Here is a 21571-nt window from a genome sequence, read left to right as displayed (position 1 = left end):
CTTGACTCTGAAGAGAAAGCAACTATCAGAAACCCTTGGCAGTTGTGCAGTACAGGGTGGTGCTACTTCACCACCACAGGCTTTGGATGTTAAATGCAGTTACAGAGCAGTACAGCAATGGGATCCCAAAGTGTGTTCTCTGCTGTCCTTGCAGCCCCCAAACTCTTCCTGATGCTGTGTGAGAGAAGAAAGAGCGCACACAACCCCACTGCCAGCACTCTCCCAGAGTGATGACCCAAATTTGGCTTCTTTACCTGGCGTGCAAAACCAAACTGGCACACAGTTGGGCTATCTGTTTCATCGCAGTTCTGTGCAGAAAAGGGTGCTAAGTGATAATTCCCAAAGCTAGCACACCTTTGATAAATAAGCCAAGCCTTACATACAAAATAAAGAAACTACAGTAAAGTACAGTGTGGGATAGTAATTCCTTACTCCTAACATTGCACCTCCAATAGTGAGTTCCCCAGCAGAGAACAAATCTCATACTCTGGTGACTCACTTAGAGCAACTGCTGATTAATATGTTCCAGTATTTTCCTTTTTCTGCTCTTCCAGCCTTGAGTCTGTGCAGTCATTTGAATCATTTGTGCTGGGAAAGACCTCTAAGGCCATGGAATCAACCAGGTTGGAAGAGACCTCCAAGATCATCCAGTCCAACCTATCACCCAGCCCTGTCAAATCAACTAGACTGAATCCATTGCCAGGTCACCACTAACCCATGTACCTCAGCACCACACTGACACATGGCTTAGAAATCCCTCCAGGAGGGATGCCCACAACTGCCCTGGGCAGCCTCTTCCAGGGCTTGGACACTCTTTTAAAGCAGTCATGAGGCTGCTCTTAGCTAGGGAGGCTGGCAGGGAGGAGAAGGTGGCCATACTCACATGGCAGAGTGGGACAGCCTCTCCCTTGCCCCAGACAGGCAGTGGTGTATGGCAGAGGGGGCTTGTATTGGCAACATGACACTGACTTCCCAGTCAATGCCTGTCTGCTTTGTTTCTGTTCCAGATGCACAAGTTTGGGGCACTCAGGGCCTCCTTTCACTGCTGTTGCACAAATACTCATTTTCTGCCTCACTTTCTAAGGCATCACCCACAAGAGACATAGCCACCTTCTGCAAGGGGCCTCGCTTCAGAAATATGATCAGACCTTGAAAAAGGGTCAAAAAAGCCCATCTCAGTCTGCCCACGTGCCCAAAAAGGTGTCCAGCACCCTGGCCTTTTTCAGGAAACGTGTTACGAGCAGGAGGAGAGAAGTGCTTCTCCCCTCTACTCAGCACTCACGTGGCTGCACCGCAAATACTGGCTTCAGTTTTGGGCCCCTCACTCCAAGAAGGACACTGAGGTGCTAGAGCAGCCCCAGAGAAGAGCAACAAAGCCGGTGAAGGTTCTGGAAAACAGGTCACCTGAGGAGTGGCTGAGGGATCCAGGGTTGTTTAGTCTGGAGAAACGGAGCCTGAGGGGAGTCCCATCTCGCTCTGTGCAACTCCCTGAAAGGAGGGTGGAGTGAGGAGGGGGCTCAGTTTCTTCTCCCTAGTAACAAGCGACAGGACCGGAGGACAGGGCCTCAAGCTGCAGCAAGGGAGGTTTAGATTGGGCGTTACAAGAAGCTTCTTTACTGACTGGGTTCTCAAACAGTGCAAGAGGCTCCCCAAGGAGGTGACTGACTCCCCATCCCTGGAGGAGTTTGAAGGAGGCAGTGCTGTGTTTCAGCAGCAGACACGGTCAGCTAACGAGGCTGGGCTCTGCTCCCACAGGCCTTCTCCAGCAGTAGCGACTCTGTGCCTGCGCCGCTGAGCGCCCACCCCTGGTGTCCCCGCGCCTTGCCCCTGCGTTCCTGCGGACTGCTCTGCCCTCTAGTGGCGCCCGCCTTGCCTAACGCCGTCTCCTCTCCCACTGAACGGGCACCAATTGTGGTTCTGAGCCGAGAAGAGATCTTGGAAGCCTCAGGAGAACCCAAGGACACAGAGCCAGCTGCTGTGAATCGTCATCTGCATGCCTGGGGATGGCACAGAAAACGCAGGTTTGGAGGAGAACGCTGTCAGGAGAATCATGGCTTAGAGCAAGGTTTAGGCTTGCATAGACCAGCTACTGGAAAGGGCAGCAGAAGTGCTACCAATGGAAGGAGAAGGCATCAAATGAAGACTTTGCATGTTTTCTAACCTTAACCCTAGACTTTTGCCACAGATGAGCTTTGACTCTGACTGCTAAAGAGGACCATCCTGAAAAAAAGTAATGTTTGTACTCCATTGTACACCACTTTGCAGCCCCACTCCAAGGTCAGTTCCATGTTTTTCCTCTCTCTCCCAGCCCAAATTCTAAACTAAGGAAAAGAGAAGAGACAAGACTATATCAGTTGGAAGGAACCTACAACAACATCTAGTCCAACTGCCTACCAATTCAGGGCTAACCAAAACTTGTGGTTAAGAGCATTTCCCAAATGGGACTGGGGTGTCGAATACCTCTCTAAGAAGTCTCTTCCAGTATTTGTCCACTCTCTTGGCAAAAAAAAATGCTTCCTAACACCCAATCAAAACATCCCCTGGCACAGGGAATTTAATTTCCCTGTTGTTTGTTCAGGACAGTGCTACTGCTGACTTGAATCAGCCAGTGATCTACAGCTCTGATGTAGGGCTCTGGCTGGCTGGTAAGTTGAAGTGGTTTAGTAGTTCTCAGAATCATGTATGGCTGTGGTTGATCAGTCATACATGAATTTGAGAACTACTAGGGCTTGGAATAGCTGGCCAGGCAACATGGTGTAGACCTCTGGCCTCTGGCCTGGGCCAAATAGGATGAGGGATGTCAGAGATTACAACATTTTTGATGTTTTGTCAAACTCAACTTTTGGCAGTTGTTTTTCTTAATCAGGTTAATTCTTGTTAACTGAAATTTGCACTACACAAGTGCTTGAAACTTAAATACTCTGACACAAAATATGAACTTCCATTTCTTTCAGCTGAAGCTTCTTATGTTTTACAATGATTAATAGGCAGTGTACAAATAAGTGAGGGGCAGCATTTTTGCTACTGCATAAAAATCTTGGCTCACATTAGTACACCATACAAATATGACTGCTTATTTTTTAGGGAACATCGATGACATTACTCAAGTGCAAAAATTATGTGACCTGCAGTCTTTAGGGTAAAGTTAGCATAAGGTTAGCTATTGCACAGCTGTGTTTAATTCACCAGTATTCACCCACTTAAATGTCTGGAAGGCATTTCTCCATTTCTTATTCATGGTACTGAAAGTATTTGGTATTTGGAACCTTGTCTTTGCATGCCAATATGATCTCATCAACCTCTGGCTGCAAAATGTAGATCTGTTTAGAGCCTTATTTCTGATTCAGCTATCTACGCTGCATAGCCTTAGATACAGATTTATCTGTGGCTCAGACGAAAGCAAAGTCATTACTGAGTCACTGCTGCCTCAGGGACAAGAATGTCAACATCCTGTCATCTTGCCCACCTTAGTATATTCATTTCAGTATGAAAATAATTTAGAATATGGTAGATAAACGCTGGTCCAAGTTTCTGCAGCATATTCTTGATCTCAGCTGGAATTCAAGTAGTGCTATTTTTATCGGTATTATCATTAGTAGGTTTGAAAGATAAAGCTGGCCAGAGCTGTGCACAGTGTTCAGAAGAACACTTGGCCTGATACAGACAGAAAAATTGCAACTTTGCTGGATATTTAATAAATGTGGCTGGCACCATCACATTTATTTAAGGTTTCATTATTTCAGATATTGTTCTCTGTCATTCATATACTTATCTACATGTATGGTGGCAATACCTTCAATTGGAAGACATAACTCAGCTACAGTAGGTACTTAAGTACTGTATACACAGAAAATAAGTACATGTTCATTGCCCTCAAAGTCAAGGGATTGCTATATAGTACAGTTCCTGGCAAGATTTTAGGCACTCAGGACTTTGCCTTTGAGAATAATGCCATTCCTGTTGCAGAGCTGAGACACTAGGGCAGATTTTCAGGACTGGACAGCAGTTGCTCCATAATCAGTGCTTTCACACCAGTTGGTCCCTCAGTGCCACATACCAACCCAGTCTGGAGGCCAACTGTTGCAATTCCACCTCTGCATGTGGCACTGGTGGCAATGACAGATGTATGCACCCCTGAATACAGAGAAATGTGGCTGTGAGTGGGTACAGCAGGCATGGACTGCACTGAAAATGAGGCTTGAGAAAAATGTCCTTAGCAAGACTCCTGAGGAAGAGATGCAAAGTGCTAACTGGCTTCCATCACAAGAGCTAGGGAACTTTAAGCATTCGCATAACAATGAGATAAACTGGCAGCTTTAGCTGCTCAATGGGTTAATCAAATCACCATTTTGGTTTAACGCCAGTCAGTAATAATGGATATACATGCTATGCTGTAGTGGTGTAATAATTCCGTCTCTCCTCACCACTGAAGTGAAGGACTTGCTAGGTAATCCTGCCTTAACCCTTCCAATCTGGGAGCAATGTGGTTTTTCTATTTCTTTAACTTATGCCTTGTAGTTGGGTGGCCAGCGTATAACTAAGACAGTCCTGCCAACTTTGGGTTCTGAGATGTGACCTCTACCTGGGTCACAATTAAGGGCATTCTCTAACAGAATTGTGTTCTCTAGGACCTCAGCAAGACTGATCTCACATTACGGTTTTTTTCCCCCCCTTATCTCTGGGACCAATAGTTATTTCACACAAACAATGAATTTTTAGACATATGTGATTGGAATTGGTCCATTGAGTTGGACATGCTAGTGTTAAATGGTCAATGAGATATGAGAAGCACCACAGGAAACAGCTGTAAAGTGTCTTGAATGTGCAGAAGAGTTGAGGAACACTGAAGAGGGTGGGTAGATAAAAGCAGTGGTATGATAGAGGTGTTTAAACTGAAACATTAAAATCTTTGCCGCAGAGTTCAGCATACAAATAAGTGTGGAGAAACATTTTTTGCTCACAGTCAGTGAATTTCCATCCTATTGACATCACACTCAGTGTGATGTGTTGCTCTCTGTTTTTTTCAGAAGAAAACATTCAATGAAGTGTGTTGAAGATTGTGCATTGAATGTTGAATGTTCATACAGAGTGCACAACTTTGCCTTACACAGGCCAGTAGAAGATGAAGTCCCCTGTATGCGGCGTCCTGGGGCTGAATGCATATGTCTCATGGCAACTCCTGCACCCTACACAAAACCATCTCTGGAGGATCTGGGCTGCTTTTAATCTAGCCATCGGTTTTGTAAATGCCATTAGACTTGGATGAGTCGTTAATAAAGGACCTGAAATAAATGGACAACAACTACCCTTTGTTTTTAGTTATATGTTGTTGGGTGGTTTTTTGTTTAGTTTTGACCAATGACTGATGGCAACAGAGGCTCGTGAACTGCCATCCAGGTATACGAACCGCCCGGAGGACGACCGCCAGAGGGCAGCAGCGGGCAATGGCCGCCTGCAGCTCCTTGGCTCGGCGCGGCTCGGCTCGGCTCGGCTCGGCTCCTTTCTCCCTAGCTCGCCTTGGCTTGGCGCAGCTGTGGCTGGGCTCGGCTCGCTGCCCGAGCGCCGCACCGCTGAGGCCGGCCGCTGGGGCCGGTGTGGCCTACGCACGCTGTGCAAAGGCAGCCCTGAGGAGCTAGAGTAACCCCTGAGGTTAGCCTGCCCTGCCTGCGTCGGCAGCCTGGGTCAGTAGTCCGTTTTATTTCCAGGGAGAAGCGAATGCTGGGCCCGTCAGATTGAAGCATTAGCATGCCTGCCGTCCGCGCCTTTCTCTGCTCTCCTTACGCGGGGCGCGTTGCCTGACGCCGGACGGTGCCATTTCAGCGCAGCAGTGGCCGCGAACAAGCAGGAATGCCGGCCCCTGCTGTGGTGGGGCCTTCTGCTGTCTGCTGGTGTCCCAGCCTGGGGAGCCGGGTGCTGGCCGCACCAGATGGTGTGACAAGTGTAGGGCATCAGAAGGTGTAACTGGGTTGTGAGCTGAAAGCAGGGACTTGAATGGGGATTGAACTCTCTAGGAGGTAATTTCAGGGCCTGTGTACTGGCTTTGGCTATGTGTTCATTTTTGATGCAATCTTCCTCTCCTCGCTACAGGCAGGTTAGAAGCAATTCCACAATTTACACATTCAGCCTTTACCTTCCAGAGAAATTTCTCAGCTGTACGGAGGTGTTGTCACTGATACAGCTGGGTGCAGTCACAAGATCCACTGCAGTAGAGGTGGGACATAAACGATGCATGTCTGAACAGCAGTAATAACACAGGCAGCAGACAGGCAAATGCAGCTGAGCTTGTCTCTTCTCAGTATGCCACGGGTTTCAGTTCCATTGTTTTGGGGTCTTCTTGGGTCAGCCCTACTGTGCATTTCCTTGTAGCCCTTCAGATGCTCTCTCCTAATCTGTATGACCTGTTCTATGCACACTGTAACCAAGTAATTAAATTTCCATGATGAAAGCAGAAACAAACCTTATAAACTCTGTTATCAGCAGGAGAAAGAATCACTGCTGTTAGGTGTCAGGGTTTAAAACGTAAAGCCTTAGTCAGCAGAAGGGCTGTTGAGTCTTGTTTGTAATACAGGCCAGAGGGCCAAAGATTCATGCACTTGCAGAGGCTCTGAAACTCAGCCTACAATAGGGCCAGGCTTATGCAGATGAGATCCGTCCGATATGACATGTTCTGTTGTGTTTCAGCAAGCACACAAGAGACAGTTTTATCTGTTTAGGGTTAGGGTTTTTTGTTGGGTGTTTTGTTTGTCTTTTGGTGTTGTTGGGGTTTTTTTGTTTGCAGGATTTTGTGTGTGTGTGTGCGTTGGTTGTTTTTTAAATCCACATCCATTCACCTAAGGAAGGAAAAAGGAATCAAGAGGAAACTCCAAATAGTGGAGATATGCTTTGTATTAGGTCATATTTCTATACTTTGAAAACTAATTCTGAGTCACAATCTCTTTTGCATAATATAGATTGATTTGAACTTGATCTAAATTGAGAAGCACCCTTAGTAAAGCTGTGGGAATTATCTTTCCAGTTGCTCCCTGGCAGGCAGCAGCAGCAGCAGTGGCAGGTGATAAGAGAAGCTGGCCTCATGGGACCTTTGCACAGCCAAAGGAGAAGTGTTCAACCCTGCCTTCATTTGCAGTGTCTCTCAGGGCAGGCAGGAGAACCAGAGAAAGCAAGACTGCACCCAGAGCTAGCCAGCTCCCTGCTTTTTTTTCCTTTTTTGGCATTTAGAGCAAACATTAACATGCCATAAAGCATAAGAGTTGAACCTTTTTTTCTAGAGCTGTTGCTTATTTTTATGTAGCCTGGTTTTTTGTGTATGACTTTTTTACCTTATACAATGACTTCCCTACCTTTCCTAAACCTGTGACTTTGTGCCTGAGTGAGTTTATTATCATTCTTTCCCCTTTCATTGTTCATGAGAAGAGAAACTAAGCTATGTAACCTTTGATTTATCTGATCTGATGGAGTCTTTTCACCGGTAATTATTGAGGGCACCCAAAATAGCCTGTACTAGTATTTGTTAAAGGTCAAGAAACAGACATGGAATGTGAGAGGTGTCACCACAAGGTGACATCCGTGAGTGACTGAATGTAAATGCATGTATGTTTGTATTGACAATGGTCATCTGACACATGATTTTATCTCTATGTTGCTTAGGTTTCCATTGATGAAGGAAACAGGAAATGGACTTGTAGGTACTGGGACTAGGTATGTCTTTGCTTTTTGTATCTTGCTTCTTGTATCTGCATATTGTGGTGGTTTGTTGCTGGGTTTTTGTTTGATTTTTGGTGGGGTTTTTCTTTGGGTTTTTGTTTGGGTTTTGTTTTGTTTTCTTTTCTTTTCTGTTAGTATTAATTTGTGCTGAATTCACTTACAGACTGCATGTAATGAAGGCACCTCTAAATTTATATTCCAAGGCACTGATGTTTCCTTAAATTTTCATGAAGCTTTTCTGCTTACATATATTTTTCATTGTAAGCTTAAAACTATACAAGAGAACAAAAGATATTAAGCAAATAAATATAGCAAGAATAGCCAGTGAAATTATACAAGCAGAACAGGACACACAAATTGTTTCAAAAGTGAAACTGTTAACCCTAAGTTGATGAAGCTGAGGTTGGACAAAGGCTTGCAGACAGCCTGTCTAACAGCAGTTATGTAACAGCAATAATTAGTTGCCTGTCCAGAGAGCCTTTCTTTTGTTTTCCCCCCTGATAAAATGTTTAGTACACCTGGTATAGCGCAGCATGAGGTCATTGTTTCGTTGTTTGTATCTCCCTTCCCGGAGTGCTTGGAATTTCTGGTTACTCAGCAACCCCTGGGGTGTCCAAATCCTGCCTTTTGCAGTATCAAATAATGTCTATGTGGCCAGAAGCGGTCATAGGCCTGAAAAACCACAGTGCTTGGACCTACAAAAAAGGAGTCAAACCTGCTGACCATAGTACCTGGATTTCCTGAGAGTGGGTCACAAGGAGCATTTCAGCCATGGTGATTTACAAGTTTGGAACCATTTTACTAACATTACCTTGTTTCTATTCATCCTGTTTGGAACCATTTTATTAACACTACCTTGTTTCTATTCATCCTGTCTTCCTGGATGTTTTCCGTGCAACCCAACATGATGCCTGATAACTAACTGCAGGACTGAAAAATATGACACATTAAACAGACCTATGTGTCATGATGGTCTGAGTTCTTCTGCACCCATTAGCTCTCACCAGTTTTAGGAAATGACTGCCTCTCAAGGAGCTTATCCATGTACAGTTGCAACAGTGGTGAAAACCTTTTGTATAGACAACTTTTGTGAAAACAGGAAGCTTGACTCCATTAACCCTACAGCTTATGGAGCTTTCACTCTTGTGGTTCTTCCTCTCCAAGATCATCTCTAATTTCTGTCCTCCCTCTCCCTCAAATTGTAAGATGTTCATTCTGGAGCAAAATGTTGGAAAGAAACATCTGGTTTCTGCTTAGATGTGCTCTGATCTCATGTGGCTGTAGTCTGCTGTTCAGAAACATCCGCTTCCTGTACATCAGACTTGCCAGAGAATGATGGTGAGAAAGCAAGAAGTTGTAGGAGGGCTCATGTGGTGTGTAAAAGACAAACATACAAATAATGTCCTCAGCTTCTGCCTGCTGCATGTTGATTTGCTAATGTCATTGACAGAGTAACATGTAGATATTCAGCTGCACCTGGTGTTGCAGGATCATGGCCAAGTGATGGCTGGAGCTTCCAGGGCTGTTCTTTCCACCTACCTACGAGAAGTCTAATATACTTCTACCATCAATGACTTTCAAGCTAAGATTCTTCCTTGATTTGAGAGGACAAGAATTAATTATAAAAGTCTTTGAGAAGGAATGAAGGTAACTACCAGTCCAAAGTATGGCTATACAGTTCTTAGAAAACAAAGGATGGTTGGGGAAAATGAATAGCCAGTTCATACAAGGCCTGTAAGACACAGAAATGTGAACAGTCTCTCTGATCTTGGTTCCTCCTCTCTCTGTTACATTTAACTTGAGAAATTATGGGAGGGAAAAGGCCATCTTTAGCTTTCTAACTCAGATACATTCTCATAAGATTATTTTGCTAATTCAGATCTTATTATCCCATAAGGCAAGTCTGCTAACTTAGACTGCTATTCTTGTACACATACAAAGGCTTTGGAATCTTAGTTGTAGGGAGTATAGATGTCATGTATCAGGAAAAGTGTTCACAGTGTAGACATGTATTTTATTTGAAGAGTTTAGATGTCCTCCCAGAGGAGTCAAAAACTATGTATGCACTATGACAAATGTGAGGGAGAAAGGAAGGTGAAATGCGTAGTTCTAGCAGACCTCTCTGGGAAACAGCCAGCAAGATCAAAATCCAAGCTAGAATGCTTGAAAAATAAGGCATGAACTGATGTTATCAGAAATTCATCAAGTGACAGTGAAGAACAGAGCAAGAACAACTGCTGAATGTTTGCTGAAAAAGGGAGACAAAAGGCCTACATGGTTTGGAAGAATTAGCTACAGAGGGAGAGTCAAAATGGGAAAGAAAAAAAGGCATTCTTAAAGGGAAGAGAGAGCAATGTAGTGAAGAATTTGGAGAAAGAAATATGTCAGCCCTCAAACTGGCCCTCCTAAATTGTACAGTGAGGTCAAACACATCTGTTCAGAAAAACTTGAATCAAGAGTAGAACTAAGACAGAGATCAAGATGCATCAGAGGAAATGGTGGGGTTTTTTTTGGGGGGAAATAGTCTTTGTTGGAGTAACCTTCATTTGCAGACAGAAAAATCTTGGACTGAAGGACAATATCCACAGAAAACATGAAATACTAATACCAGAATGTATTATGAGAAAGCTGGTAGTCTGTGAATCCTGGAAATTCAAGTAGGAGCCAGTGAAGAGAAAAGGTAATAGAAGTTCTGTTGTGTGCCTATGCTGTTACCTTAATTATCCTTATTTTTATGTTAAAGACACTCTAAGCCCTTGCTTAGATAGAGATGTCTCAAATCGATAGCAGCCACACAAGCTATTACATGCCTTGGAATCAGACAAAGTATTTAGCTTGTTTCAGAGCCAAATCCCATGTGGTCAAGTTTATTTAGCATTATATTAATGCTAAAGGATACTCTGTTTTATCTGTCTTCTTAAGGGAAAATAGTTCCTTTTTAATTAGGTCATTGCAGTCACATGCTGTTGCCATTACATAAACTCCTCCTTGCCATTATATAAACTCCTCCATCAACATATTGATGAATAAATGCAGCCAAGCACTTACATAGGTTTCATGTGGGCCTGGAAATATTAATATGCAGGCTGTAGAACAAGTAGAGCAGATAGGCTCAATGATCTTAGAGGTCTTTTCCAACTGAAACAATTCTATGATACTGCAAACTCCTTTCCTGAGTTCTGTCTTCCTTCTGATCAATCCTAAGGCTAGCAAGGTAAGCAGAGGTCACTTTTCCTAACTCTGCCAAGCCAGAGGACACAAGTTCATAAGAAAAGTGTGAACTCAAGCCATTGATAAAATCAACTTTTCAAGTGCTAACAACATTCAGTGCCTAGAATTTTAATGAAGACCAAGATATGATTATCCTGTATACCTCACTACTTTATATATATATATATATATATATATATAAAAAATTATTTTTATATATATATATTGCATTGGGTTGAAAGGGATACTCAAAGGGCATCTTGTGCAACCTCCCCTGCAATGACCAGGGACATCTCCAACTAGATCAAGCTGCCCAGGGCCACATCCAGTCTGATCTTGAATGTCTCCAGAGACAAAGCCGCAACCACATCCCTGGACAACCTGTTCCAGTATTTTACCACTCTCATTGTGAAGAACTTCTTCCATAAGTCCAACCTAAACCTACCCTGCTCCAATTTCAAATGATTACTCCTTGTCCTATCACTGCAAGCCCTCCTAATCAGTCCTTCCCTTCAGATATTGCAATGTAGCTATAACGTCTCCTTGGAACCTTCTCTTCTGCAGGCTGAACTACACCAATTCTAAGAGTAAAACATAAAAGTGGGAGGGATTTAAGGGTGATGGTGCTTGTTATTCTTCTGGAAAGAAGATGAGTGATCTAGAGAAAATTCAGTTTGATTATCAGCTAAAGGTGCTAATTGGCTAAAAACAATCATGAAGCAGAGATGGTGAGTTAACAAAGTCCAGGAACATACACATCTGTGCAGTACTCTATGCAATAAATGTCCTGCACTGCACAACTTGCAACCAGTTTCAGAGCTATTCTGTTTGCAGCTATTGTTTTGACACCATCGATGAGTCTTTCGCCTTGTGTACTTTCCAGTCCAGAAGCAAACTGCTCCTGCTCAGAGGGGCTTTTGCCTCATCCCAGTCTCTGTTACTCTCTGAAGCAAATAACTGATATGAATTCTTACAACTGCAGCTACTCAAATCTGTCTTTCAGGATGGAGATGGCTATACTTAGCAATGTAAGTTCCTTGTAACCTGTGACCAGTTCTAGCACAGCTTCCATGCTAGAGAGCTATGCCATGTGACTGACAGTGAGTCTGCGCTAGCTAGGATCGCCACCATCCCTGAGGAAAAGAGTCAATGCCAAAAACCAAAACCCAAAAGCAACAATCAGACCAGGAAACCTCCCATGTTACAACCTGAACTTCAAGCTCCATAATACTTTGCTCCAGCCAGCACTTTCATTTTGAAGCTGCGAAGAGACAGGATGGTTTGGAAAACAGCTAATACTCAACCCCTGACACCTTACCAAAAGGAAGGTGATTGGCCTTATTACTGACAGCACATCAGCTTAGTCACTTCCCCTTCACATTGTGAAACCATCCCCATGCTAAATGACAAGCTTCATCTGAGCACTTCCTTCAAACAAAGCACAGACTGTGTGACTTCACACAGTCAACCTCAGCAGCTATTTTTACTCAGTGCAGCAGCTATGTGAGCTGCCCTTCAGTATTACTTTGCATTCTGGAAAGGCAAAGTATTCAGCTGGCACAGCATGTGATGTCTTCTAGGAAAACAAACCATTTTTAATACTTTCCCATTGAAGAAGGTTGCTCAGCAGTCTTAATAGACAATATGAAGTGATCTATGAAGTCACAAAATGCTACCTTTTTATGAATTTCCTTGCAGCACCACGGATTATAGGCTGGCTGTTCACAGCTTTACCCTGCCTTCATCCCTTTTGACAGGATCCCTCCCCAGCACTGGCAATTGCAACACATCAGTGCCACTGAAAGAGCTATGATGGCTTGTATAGCACTACCATGGACCTTTTTCTGGGTCAATACATCACTGTGTGCAGTGTCTCCACTGCTGTGAACTTACTATATATAGTTTTTCTTCACCACTTTTGTAAACTATTTGCATGTTAAAATTATTCAGAGCCGCAGCCACAGTTCAAGTGGCCAGCCATGCCTATTTCCCAGGGAACTGCTGATGGACAACCAAACTCCTGCTCTTGAAATCAGCTTTTTTAAGCTACAAGACCAAGAAGTTGAAGGTACAGCTGTTCTCAGTGCTAGTAATCTAGTTTAGGGAAATCTGTTATGTTTTCTGTCAGGGCATCAGGACTATTTCTTCTCTGAACTACGGCAGTGAGATGTAATTAACTCTTATGGTCTGAATTCAGTATGAGTTTGTAATTTTTTGACAAATATTCAGGTCAAAACAGGTGGTGGGAAAGTTAATACCCTGCTGTTGGTCCAGTATAGACAGATACTCAGAATTTAAAGGCAGAGTTCATGGTAATGCTTTGATGTAAAATAAGTGGCAGCTGTGCATTATTTCTTTGCAGATATTTTGGTACACAATGTAAAGTTATTTGTACATTTGGAAAGGCTTTTTACAGTGAGCTCCATTACCAAGTTTTGTGTAGCATTTTAGTCCTGGGAAAAGATTAATCTGATCAGGACTCTTAAGAAGATTGAGTAAGGCTAATGCTAACTGAATAGAGATTTTTAGAGCTGCATGTGAGAAATGCCATTAAAAATGAAATGTGCAAAGAGTAGCTACACTACCAAACTTGGGTTTCTGAATGGAAAAGTCCATTTTAAGAAATATGTTATAAATCGAAAAAACCCTATAAATTAGAAGTATTCACATAACAGCATCATTTTCCATTTTGATTATATAAATCTAAATCCAAACCTTCCACTTGGTCTTCATTCCTGTAGAAGGCCAAGTCCTTTCACTGCATCTACAAGTCGGGTCTTCCTCTGGCTGTAAACCAAAGATTCATTTTGTAGTAATTCTTCCTCCATTTTCTGCTGCTTCTGAAAAATAAATAAAAAAATATGACTTGCACTGATAAGAACAAAACAAACTTTGTAGAAGTATTTTACTGCCCCTGACCTTGTAGAGTGCCTGAAACTGACATCAATCTTTTCATTATTTGTAATGGTTATTAACTCACAGAACTGAAGTAATCTTGACATATTAAAAAAGTAAAAAGCCATGAACTGCCATTTTCCCCCTAAGTTTTCCCTTTCTGTTTGAAAAGCTTTCTATCCCACTGCTTGTTTCTGCTCTGATAGCAGCAGGTAGCCAACTTCACTTCAAGAATCACAGAACTTCAGAGGTTGGAAGGGACCTCGGGAGATCTAGTCCAACCTCCCTGAGAAGGCAGGATCACCTAGGGCAGTTCACATAGGAACACATCCAGGCAGGTTTTGAAAGTCTCCAAAGAATGAGAGTCCACCTCTCTGGGCAGCCTGTTCCAGTGCTGTCACCCTCACTGTAAAGAAGTTTTCCTCACATTAAGGTGAAACCTTCTATGTTCTGATCTGTAGCCATTGCTCCTTGTTTTATTGTTGCTGACCAGCAAAAAAGAGATTGGCCCCATCCACTTGACACCCACCTCTCAGATATTTGTATACATAGGTAAGATCTTCACCAAACCCCATGTTTTCTGCAGAAAAGCTGGGGTGAAACTCACTCGTGTCACTAGTGTGTTTGAATAATTTCCAGGGGGTGTTGCACTGTGACACAAATATCTTTGCAGTGTAACTGCACAGTGATTTTCATCTGAAGCAAGCAGAAGAGACAGCATGTGCAAATCAGTATTACTGTTCTCTAGGATGGAAGAACTTGTGGGAGATTTTCATAGAAAGAGTGAGTGTGCAGTCTCTATATATTCCAACACAAGGCTTTAAATGTGGTTGGTGTGATTGGTGATGTTATCCACTCACAGAGGCTGCATTTTTCAGTAACTTCCTGTTGAAGGAATGACTGAAAACTGGTTCAGCTAGCTCCAAACTGCTTTTCCCTTTCTGCTGTTCTGGGGTCATGCTCTGAGCTGAGTAGGGCAGTAAATATTATCTTCACTTTAAATTGTTAGAGAGCTATCATACCTGAAATAGCCATGCTGGTGGTGTGTGTGAGTGAGGAAGCCATCAGCAACCCTATGAGTCAAAATGGAGAAAACTAATGCAAACCCACTTTTGCTTTGCTTTTTTCACAGTCTGTGCTGAAAACAGTTTAGCTAGGTCTACAAGCCTAGTCTTACAGTTTGCTTTCCTTCCACACACCAGTGAAAACAATGAACTGATTTGAACCTTGTGGGATGGACAGCAGCTGTTCTTTAAACCATCAATTTAGGCTTAAATATTGGCTGAGTAAATACAACGCTTTAACCATACATAGTACCCATAATGAGCTTTCCTTCTTCACTTTCAGTGGATAGAATTTCCTTTTTACTCAACAATATTTCACTGCACTATATTCTAATGGCAATTTTTCCTTCTCCAGATACTTAAGTATCTTACTAAACAAGAGAACTAATAGTGAAGCAGGTGAGTTTGTTTTCATTTTTCATGAGTGAAGTCAATGTCCATCAGTGCTGAGTGCAGAGCAGCTCTCCCCTCCCTAAACCAGAGTTTTAAAAAAGTACTGGCATCATGCAAAAATCTGAAAAGCTATGTCTTTTGGGTGTGTGTCTATCTGTGGGTGTGGACATCTCATACATTTCTGAAATAAGAGAAAGGAAGATGAAATTGAATAGGAAGCAAAATCAGCCTATGCTGTGGTGTGTACTTGCAAGAGAGGCTTGCCTAGCCTTTAGTCCAAAATTTAATATATAAATATTGAATAAGTAAGATTAAAAAATAAAACTGAATAAATATTGAATAAACAAAACCAGGAAAAGTCCCAAAGCATTCTCTCTGAAGTCACTAAGTTGTTTTCTTACCACTGAGTAAGGCATCTAATATAATGCTGACACAAGCAGCATAATAACATTAATTTCTTACCCATGTAGAAGAGAACAACTGATCAAATAATAGTGTATGGACAGAAAAGTTACTTCTGAGACACAGGCTTGAGCTTTATCATAGAATGAGAGAATCAACCAGGTTGGAAGAGTCCTCCAAGATCATCCAGTCCAACCTAGCACCCATCCCTGTCCAACCAACTAGGCCATGGCACTAAGTGCCTCATCCAGGCTCTTCTTGAACACCTCCAGGGATGGCAACTCCACCACCTCCCTGCGCAGCCCGTTCCAATGGTAAATCACTCTCTCTCTGTGAAGAACTTCTAACATCCAGCCTTTACCTCTCCCAGCACAACTTGAGACTGTCCCCCCTTGTTCTGTTGCTGGTTGCCTGGGGGATTGCCTTTAGTTTCTATTGCAATCCAGACTTATTCTTAACCCTAGAAAAAAAAAATGCAGGTACTTTGCCCAGTAAGTTGACCTATCCAAGAATTTCTTGGGAATGCAGAAGCTGGCATTTAGAGGCTGCCTGACCTATAAATACATAGCAAAACAGATTTTTCAGTATCTTCCTGTTACTCTGAGACAGAAATTTAACCAAACCAACAAACATGATGACAAAACAAAGTTTGAATTATTTTCCCAGGAAGTACAAAGGAGGTATGCATTCTGTGGCTATTTCATTGATTTATTAAGTATTTGCAAACCTTGGCAGGTTTCATTACTACTTTGAAACCACATCCAACTCAATGACAGCCTCAGAGAGCTGCTAGGATTGCCCAGTTCAGTTGGCCATTTTTTCATTAGAATTAATAGCCTCAGCTGTAGGCTTTGGATTGAAGGTTTTGGGTTCATATCCATCATTCTTGTTTGCATCCCATCAGTGGCAAACATCACAGATTGACATGAATGGCCTTTGGGCAAAACTAGGTGAAGGTCTGTTATTAGTGATAGGTGTTGCTCTGCAATGTCCTGCTCATTTGGACGTGAAACTTTAAGAAGAGAAACTAAGCAAACCAATAGAGTATTTACTATCCTGTGACATGACATTTGGCAGCTTTGCACAGAGCACTCACTGATTCTCAGCCACTATCCATCTCTGTGCAAGCACAACCCATTTCTAAAGGCTACAGCTTCCCACCCTTAACTCCCATCCCACAAACAACTCACGAGCTCCTGCACAACTGTTTCTTGGTCTGCTCTACACACAGCAGTCAGTCCTTGTGCCTGCTCAGTATTGATTTTCCCAGTCCATGAGCATTTTCATGACTGTTTGTAACTGAGGTGTAATTAAAGTTCTTTCAAAGGATAAAAGAGAAGCATGTCACCATTCTCTCTTGCCCTAGGAAGCTACAGTCCTGTGTTCAAATTAAGATCTAAGTATAGGATCTCATATACAGTGAATCTTATAATTAATAAATCATAGAAAGGGTACCTGGTTGAATACTATTTGCAGCATCTTCACATTCAGCAAACAAAAGCAAAGCAAGTTATGGCCTCCAGTAACAAAAATGAATACTTCACACTTTTTTTTTTTTACTTTCAAATACAAGTAAGATGTTGCCACATACGTTTAAGTCCTTCAAATCCTGTGTAGTTTCCAGCATTTTACTTTTTTACCTGCCATGAAGGAGAAAGGAACATGGTGGTTGGGTGGTAGGGTTTTTAGGTTGAGGTGATTTAGTTGATTTACATTTAGCAGGGCAGATGGTAGTAATAAACTCCTGAGAGAACCCAATGGAATTACTTACAATTACTCAAGGATATGAACATTTGTATGGTAATACTGGCTACCAAGGTAAACACTAAACTTTCTCACAAAACATATTTTTTATTATGTCTTGCAGCTTAGTACTTAGAAGTAAGGTTAGATTCTTTTCCCACAACTGTCTCAGCTTTTTTTCTTATATACTCCTCTCTTTTTGTCTGTTTCTCTCCTCTGTAGGTCAGTTTCATAACTGATTTCCCACCTCTTCCTTTGCAGTTGAAAAGGTACAAATGTTTGTGTTCTGTCATTTGTGATTGCCCTTCTAACTCAGCATGACATTTCACAGTCTTGTGCAGGATGCTATATATTCTAAGCAGTTGTCACACTGTGGTATCTGGACTGGGAAACATCTTGTTTATGTGTTGGATAACTGCATCTACTACTTTAGGAATACATGGAATACCTTAAAAGCTGAGAGAAAAGAAGACCAAGATGATCTTACGCAGCGTATGATCCAGGAGATAGTATTGCTGAGACATTTCCACCTTGTGGATGCTTATTCTGGAACCAGAGAAAAGCTCTGCAAGTCTGGGTTTCCCAGAAGCCTGCATCCCTCTACTTGAGCCAAGGGATGGCATTTATGTACAGTTCTTCTCTGCAAAAATACCAGCTGATCACCATGACAAATGTTTTATCATTGGTTCATGACATGCTCAGCGTGGCCTTTCCTTGTGCATTTGCATGCCAGAAAGCCAACCATATCCTTGTCTGCATCAAAAGAATCACCACCAGCAGGTCACAAGAGCCGATTCTCCCCCTCTGCTTCACTCTGGTGAGGCCCCACATGGAGTGCAGTGTCTGGCTCCGGTGTTCTCAGTAAAAGAAAGACATGGAACTGTTGGAGTGAGTGAGGAAGAGGGCCATAATAACAATCAGTGGACTGGAGTTTCTCCACTGTGAGTACAAACTGAGAGAGTTGAGGTGTTCAGCCTGGGCAGACCCTACGGCAACCTTCCAACCCACACTGGATGGGGCTTTAAGCAGCCTGATCTAGTGGAAGGTGTCCCTGTGTGTGGCAGAGGGGTTGGAACTAGATGGTCCTTAAAACTCCTTCCAGCCCAAACCATTCTATGATTCTGTGTCTGCAGACTGGGTATAGAGAATAACCCAAAGCTGGACTTTCCAGAATCTGCTCTGCCTAAAAACCCAGAGTGTTCTGCTGTTGAACCCACTGAAGATCTCAGAAGCAATAACCTTTTGGCTGCTGGGAACTTTTCAAAGGAAAAAACTCTAACTTGCTGACTTTGGTGTGCAGGGAACTCGAGTGACCATATGGGTTACCGCCTACATCTTGCAAAGAACACTGGCATCTCTTGCCAAGATTTAGTCCTCAGAGGAGAAGGAAGTGACTTGCCTTGTGACCAGCTGGAAGCTGAAGGCTTTGATTAGTTTATAAACCATTTTTAAATCCTTTGCTTGTGCAGTGTTGTACTGAGTCACACTGGTGAGCTCCTGCTGCTGCTGCTGCCTTCCAACACTCTTACATGTATCAGCCTTACGGTGAGCTGCTACCAGTTTACCACATGGTGTATCATCAATTGCAGAAGTCACAAGAAGGTATTTTGTAAGACTAATGGAGCATATTTAAAAACAGATATAGATGAGAAGTCAGGATGGTGACCACTGACACATTCCTGGCTGAAGAAGAAGATATGGTAGCATATAAATGGGGAAGTAGTATTGGGAGCTGTGAAGATCAGGCTGAGGCAGTGGAACACTATGCGTGAACTAGTACCTTAGCCTGGAATGAGAAGGTGTGTACACTGATTATTTCTCTAAGTTCTGGGACAACCAAACACTAAAATGCCTTTGTTGACCTTAGGTTTGCACCATACATGGCTTTACCAGTGGATGCAATTTCAGTGAATCACAACAAATAGCTTTAGTCTGGAAACTGGGCTTAGTTGTGTAGCCAAAGTTGCTCATAGCAGGTAACTTAAATACAATACATTTCAAAGTGCATCAGAATGTGTATTTCACAGCAGCTTGCATCAGCAGTGTCCAGAAATCAGCAGTGTGTGGTACCAGTAATGACTGAAATGGAAGACAAGATTACACTGGCATGTTTTCTACCCAAAAATGTTAATGTCAAATTCATGAGTAATCAAATGGCTACAGTAATTATCTAATCTGTTCCCTGTATTTGTATTGCTTGAAATGTATTTATAATACTCCTGCCATCACAGGATTTGTGAACATTTGCTTTAGGCACTGCTCCTACACATTCTGTACGTGCAAGCAGGCCTCACTAGCATGCGTCATTCCACCAATGTCAGCAGAACTGTGGCAGAGGGGCAAGTTTATAGAGCTCATGATGGGTTTATGCGAGATGCCTCAGGTGGTGCATGTACTGTGCTGATGTGTACAGCATCCCTTTGTTGCTGAGAACATGCCTTGCCTTTGTCTCTGCTGAGCAGCTTTGCCAGTATGCCATGTTATCTGGACTGTGCTGTTTCCAGTATCCAGCTTCTCCTCAGTGCTAGCTTTATGGCTTTCCTTGAGGCACTCCTATAAAACCAGAGTCACAGATTAAAGAAGTCTGATGCAGGCAGGAGACAAAAGGAGGCTGGAATCCGGGACCTAAGCTCTCAATAGAAGTTTCTTGGTATGGGCTCAAGCCTGCAAATGCTAACTGTTGAATGATCAAAGCAAATGGGTATTTTACATTAAGAACAATGGACCTTCTCTTTATGGATGCATGTCTGTATGTGCTTAGCCTGTACCACATATGTACTGGTAGAAATAATGTGAAAATGTGAAGATCCATGTAATTAAAATCCCAGTCCCTCAGTGATGCTGTTGACTGACCTGATTTCCCTGCTAAGAATCATGAGTAAATCTTCTAGAAAAACTACCATGCCAAACGTTGTGTTGTGCTTAATCCTGTACTTGTCCTTTATGTGGTGCTCCCTTTGACGTCAGTGGAAACTCGACATCTGAGAGTGCAGAGGAATCAGGTTGAATTGCTTCTTTTTTTATATATATATTAAACTGAAGGAAGGCTTCTGAAATGTGCAGGCATCTTACTCCTTTCTACAACAAAAAGGAATGTTTTCTGCTTTAGCCTTCAGGGACTGTTGCCTCTATGGATCTGTGGCAGCACGACTGGCTGCCAGAGATTTAGAAGTGATAGCTGGAAAGTACCTATAATGAGCAGACCAGGAATTCCTAATAGACCTGTGCACTCCCATTTGGTGTTCTGCATCTCATATGCCAGTGCCGCTTCTAAGTAACTTCTGTATATGCAGTTTTGCCTTCGTGTTTCCATTTTGGGGCTGTTAAACCATCTCGCTAAGAGGCTCGCAAATGTGAGAGGACACACACTGTGTTTATCTGCAGTAAGCATTAAATATTTTCTGCTTACAATCGAAAGGGTCTGAAAAATGCTTTTAATTTTCATAAGCAATTTCCCAGCTGCTTCCTTCTGCCACTACCAACAGTAACCACATTGTACGTACCCTCTTCTCCTCCTTCTTAACAAATAAAAACAAATGACGCGTTTTGCAACGCTGAATGTAAACGATGCAGTCAATCTGCTGTTGCGATTCTAGATTTACAGCAACCTCAGTGACAACAGAATTTAGACCTCCAAGGCTGAATCACAACAGAGTAAAATTAGAACCTTTTTTTTTTTTTTTTGTGGTTGTTGCTGTTTTTTCAAGATTAAACCCACATTTGGATAAACCGTCCAAATAAGAAAATGAGATAAACTAGTAGTACAATGTCACTGCCGTATCAAAAACCGCTCGGAGCAAGAGGACACACCAGAGCCTTCAGAAAAGGCTGGGTGCCAGCCGCGGGTCAGTGAACCACCGACTTCGGCCGGTTGGCGAAGTGCTGGCAAGGTCTGATCCCTGCCGTTCAGCGATAAAGTTATAACGTGCCTATTGAGCAACATAAAAACATCTCAAATATGTATTGCTTAGTTTTATTTTCGCATGTCCATCCCCGGGAGCGGTAGCTGAGCCCCTCTCACGGTAACTACGTGCTTCCTAAATGTGGAGATGATGGAAGCTCAGCTCTACCTGCCGGCTTCTCCCAAAGCGGCGACAGAGGCTCCCCAAAACACTTCTCGTTCTTCTGAAGCGTGCCCGCAGCTCCCTCCGCTAAGAGCG

General features: G+C 42.8%; 2 long non-coding RNA genes across 3 annotated transcripts in view; one reads left to right on the top strand and one right to left on the bottom strand.

The window, feature by feature from the left end:
* The window catches only part of LOC135181407 (uncharacterized), a 56711-nt gene extending 42963 nt beyond the window's left edge, over window positions 1-13748 (bottom strand). For both annotated transcript variants that reach the window (XR_010304853.1, XR_010304854.1), the window contains exon 1: window positions 13630-13748. This is a non-coding gene — a long non-coding RNA (uncharacterized LOC135181407). The remainder of the gene's footprint in view (window positions 1-13629) is intronic.
* A 3883-nt stretch (window positions 13749-17631) lies between these two features.
* On the top strand, window positions 17632-20828 carry LOC135181408 (uncharacterized). Its single transcript, XR_010304855.1, has 2 exons — window positions 17632-17680; window positions 17845-20828. It is a non-coding gene; the product is annotated as an uncharacterized LOC135181408 (long non-coding RNA).
* Window positions 20829-21571: the final 743 nt, after the last annotated feature.

The sequence above is a fragment of the Pogoniulus pusillus genome, chromosome 14, assembly GCF_015220805.1.
Source record: "Pogoniulus pusillus isolate bPogPus1 chromosome 14, bPogPus1.pri, whole genome shotgun sequence".
In the NCBI taxonomy this organism is placed as follows: Eukaryota; Metazoa; Chordata; class Aves; order Piciformes; family Lybiidae; genus Pogoniulus; species Pogoniulus pusillus.
Note: the sequence above shows the minus strand (reverse complement) of the source record. Positions and strands in the feature narration are given on the sequence as shown.